Here is a 4,722-nt window from a genome sequence, read left to right as displayed (position 1 = left end):
GGTGAACTATACCTTTAAGAGTATTATGATGCCATCATCCATGAGATTCCTTTACATGGATCTGCTACAATTTCTCATTCATGAACTGAACCGCAAAAACAAAGCAAAAATTTGACACCTGTTGGCCACACCATGTTTGGTGACCACCATTTCCAAGCCAAAAGCCTCTCAGGACACGGTGTGGGCAGCCATATCCTGTTTCACTGCCCCTGTGTGCACACCATTTAGCATACAGATGGACAGTGTATTGGAATCATATTGTGTGTCCTCCTGCTCTTTGTTTGCCAGTCATAACTCCAGAGGTGGGCACAATGCTCCCTGCTCTTCAAAAGGCCGGTCACACCTGGGAGTGTTCTGAGAAAGGGAGTAGGCACCATAGCCAGCTGCACAGATGGCCTCTTACGCTAAAGCACAATGGGCAAGCTGAAAGAGGTCCATGTGTCGGGTTACATATGAAAGTGCTTGGCAAAACTCTGGACGAATTTGGGAGCCATTTACTAGAGGAGCTCATTACTATTTAATCATCAGTAGTGATATAGTGGAAACATCATGTTGTGATGGGCTTGTGTGGTGTATGGTAGGGTTTCTCATTACCTGCGAACATTACATTACGCTAACTAACTTTTTACTACGGAAGTTTGTTTCCCCAACAAGACAAAAAAAAGAAATAACGGCAACATTTTATCTTGCACTACTTCGAAAAAAAGTCAGAATTGTGAGATATAAATTCAGAATAGCGAGATGTAAACTTGCGATTCTGAGAAGAAAAAACGAATTGTGAAATATAAACTTGAAATTGTGAGAAAATAAGTCAGAATTGTGAGATGGAATTTTTACTGCATGACAGAAAAAAAACACAGAATTGCGAGATGTAAACAAAGTATGTAAGCTTCTTTACAGCACAAATAAAAAAAAGAAAAAAAAGCTATAATTGTGAGATAAAATGAAGCTTACATACTTCTACCATCTTTTAAAGACTTCTTTGAAATGTCTTATTTGTATTCATGTTGGTTTCATATGGTTTAAAAATAAAACTTTTATAGCTTATGAAAAAAAGTCTTTATATATAGAGACTTTATATAACCACATATAAACTTGATTTTTTATTTTATATACACACAATTATAAATATGCATAATTTGGCTAAAATATGGTATAACATTTTTATAAGCAGTCTATGCCCCCCAAAAATATCAAAATTAATTTTAATTCAAAAATTAAAAACATGCTCATCATTGCATTTTTAACGTATTGATGAACAATTTAATTGATGTACATTACGCAATTGATGTGCACTGATAAAACCAAAATGAGTAAAAATGTGCTTGCAAGTGCAATAACTGATGTTCAGTTGTTGAAGAATACTACCATAGCCCTTAAGAAGATACGGTGAAGGTTAGCAAATGCACTGAGAGGCAAACAGACTGACAGGAAGACTTGCATCTCGTTGAACAAAACCCTGAGGGGGTGTTCCATGACCTGTTACCATCTCGTTCCCTGGCAACAAGTTTTTCACGCAGCGCTGGTTGTACTATAGAATTTTTGAGGAATGCTGTAGGTGGATTGGAAGTCAAGAAACTCAGCCTTCAGGTCTGCAATGATAACATCTGTATGTATGTACTGTACCTCAACCCAGGAACTCACAGCATCCATATCAATGTAATACACCTCAAGGAACTTTGCGTACAGTGAGGAGCAATCCCAAAATACTTAAAGAAGATCTGAACACAAGCACATCAGTGTAGGTGATCCACAGCCAAGGGCGGTGGAAAAAGAAGCCCTATCTGTAACACAAACCCACATGCTGATCATGAGATGCTCAGAAGCTGGTGTAGCTTGAAAGAGGAAACAAACGATCACTTACATGTCAGATTTTGAGTGCCCTGCCCTGAGGCATTGGAAGCAGATTGAAAGTGAAAGCAGGAATTACTGGAAACCTGGACCAGTCTCAGCAGGACAATTTGAAAAATTACTTCCAAGCAGGCAAAGCAGATGATGATGCCATGAAAACTGAAATGAAAATATGATTATTACTCCAAAGGCTCAAATGCATTGACACTAAAGAATTAAAAGAGCAGTTTTGATGCACAGATGCACTGTGATTATACGGTTAGATAATAATTCTTTAGACACTGACAGATGGTAAATGGGGCTAACTACAAAAAGACTAGATTTCATGCCACAGGCTATGTTTGAGTGGTTAGCCTTAGGAGGAAATAACAGGAAGGGAGGACAATCCCTTGACACCTGCAATCTCATGTGTACTGATTACCAGTGGCGGCTCGTGGGTTTTAAATTAGAGGAGGCACACTAATTGTATTGGTCTGGGATCCCTGCCGATTATTATTATTATTTGCTTAACCACTTTAAAATGGCTTTTTGGCTGCTTTTAGTCAGTCAACGTAAAGAAAGCGACATACATACAGCAAGATAATATAACTTCACTTACCTGGCCTATCACTTGAAGCAAACATCCATCCCTTCTTAAAGGGGTCATATGATGCGATTTCAATTTTTCCTTTCTCTTTGGAGTGTTACAAGCTCTTGGTGCATAAAGAAGATCTGTAAAGTTGCAAAGACTAAAGTCTCAAAACCAAAGAGATATTCTTTATAAAAGTTAAGAGTCAACCACGCCTACCTAAAACGGCTCGTTCTAACACGCCCCCACATATCTACGTCACGATGTGGGAAGATTTGCATAACACCGCCCAAATGTTCCCGCAAAGAAAGAAGGCGTAATTTTTAGTCTTACTGTAGTATTGTTGATGCTGCAGCCATGTCCTGAAGAGCTATGTGCTTCGTTGTGAAAGCGAAACTACTTTGTTTGGTCTTCCAAAAGAGGATGATATCCGCTTCATCATGCCTAGAGCTGATCTGTGCTGGTCGCTGAGGGAATACATCAACTTTCACCATGGACAAAGCGGAGTCCAGCCCGCCTCAGCTCACTCTATCCCGGCCTCAGCGCACGCTAAGCCGGGGCTTCCCCTCACACTAGGCCGCTGTGTTTTTCGTTGCCACTGATGATTCAAACGCGAGTTTTGGGCAGTAGTGTAGCGCTTGTTGTTTGTCATTTCTCCGTTCACAAATGCAGACAGAGTTTTATGTTTACGCGGCGCGATGCAATGCAACGCATAAAAAGACAGTATAAGTCATTATAACCAATAATTATGTCCCCACTGGATCCAACAAATGCCTTGTTTATAATGGGTTTTAATGTTTATGTCTCGTCGCTCCGGCCGGACACGGCATCAACAGTATGCGTTCAAACTAATATCATGTAATTTATGTCTCTGATGATTGATTGGTTGATATCAGACCATATCAGTTGATATGCCAGGGTTCTTTTCTCAACACTGGATGGTGATTGGCTAATTTTTTTTACCAACAGAGGTACGAGAGCTCAGCTCTCCCCGGCCTCCCCCTCCCCTTCTCCACTTAGCGGTTGTAATTACATCAGCAGATTCGGCACATTCGCGATAGAAAAGCGGCGCTTTCATGTTATGGTATAATAACTGTGAAATTACAAACAAAAAATACACATTTTCAGACATGAACTGAAATGAATTGTGAATTTTATTAACATTAAATCGTCCTCCTCCCATTTTCACCTCAAAATTATGGGGAAGCTGTGCCTCCCCTGACTAGGCGCTACTGCTGATTACAAGTATTGGTTCTGGCAACTTAGCTTGGCTTTAGTGTCATCTGCACATCAAATTCTACACAATTAGCCTTATTGAATCAGTCTCAATTATTGACATTTTATGCAATTATTAAACAAGTAAATGAATGATGAGCTGATGGCATAAAATTCACATTAAGTCGATAATATATGTGAACAAAATCATCACAATTACCACAATGTGTTCCATAACAGGAGTGACTCGAAGAGGCTCCAGCTGCAACTTGTCTCTGTCCAAGCCGAACCCGAGAGTGGGGCGTGGCGCGAAGCAATCAATCACAATAACACAGCCAATCAAAACAGTTTCTCTTTGTTTGCGCGCTCAATCCATTTTGTCGTAGAAAATCCCATTCTAAATGTCTACAACCAATCAGCATGCCCCGGTCCATGTTTGATGCTACTTTGGTCCAATGAGATTTCAATGTGGGCGGGCTACCTGATGCAATGCCGCCAGATTACCACTTGTTGGCTTTCATATATTTGATGATTCCGCCAGTATTACACACTATTTTGGCACATAAAAAGACATATATTTTTTTATTATAATGAGATTAAAAAGAAACCCCTGGAGTATGTTGTCAAATTTGAGATATGCTAAATAATTTTTCAAATTGTATCCCATCTTTACCCCTTAATAAAAATGAATTAGACTCCTTGTAAAATCCATTTGATTTATAAAGAACAAAAATTATTTTATTTCAAATTTTCTGTTTTTTTTGGTATTTTCTTGTAACTGTTTTTGTGTTGTGTGATATGTTTGTTATTAACAAAATACACTGTTAAGAAAAAGACAGTTTGCTATTGTTTACAGTTTGCTATTGCAGGGGTGAATTTTTTTTTAAGGAGAGCAAAAGTGGGTACATGTTGTCATAGGCAAGACAGCTCAAATGTGATAATGTATCAAAACTGAAACTGATAGCTAGATTCACACCAAATGTTAGAAATATTTCAGTTTACGTACTTTCTCACGATAAATATTCAAAGGGGATACATGTGTAAAGGTGATACATTAGGCAACTAAAGATCAAGTCAGCTCTGCAAAC

The 4,722-nt window shown here is 38.8% G+C and overlaps 1 long non-coding RNA gene across 1 annotated transcript; it reads right to left on the bottom strand.

Annotated features, from left to right (window-relative positions):
- Positions 1-1,301: 1,301 nt before the first annotated feature.
- LOC107560387 (uncharacterized) lies at positions 1,302-3,929 on the bottom strand. The gene is made up of 3 exons (XR_001605723.1): positions 3,855-3,929; positions 1,865-2,010; positions 1,302-1,784 (listed from the first exon to the last, which is right to left on the bottom strand). It is a non-coding gene; the product is annotated as an uncharacterized lncRNA (long non-coding RNA).
- Between the last annotated feature and the right edge of the window lie 793 nt (positions 3,930-4,722).

This window comes from Sinocyclocheilus grahami, unplaced genomic scaffold, assembly GCF_001515645.1.
Source record: "Sinocyclocheilus grahami isolate Dianchi unplaced genomic scaffold, SAMN03320097.WGS_v1.1 scaffold722.1, whole genome shotgun sequence".
Lineage (NCBI taxonomy): Eukaryota > Metazoa > Chordata > Actinopteri > Cypriniformes > Cyprinidae > Sinocyclocheilus > Sinocyclocheilus grahami.
Note: the sequence above shows the minus strand (reverse complement) of the source record. Positions and strands in the feature narration are given on the sequence as shown.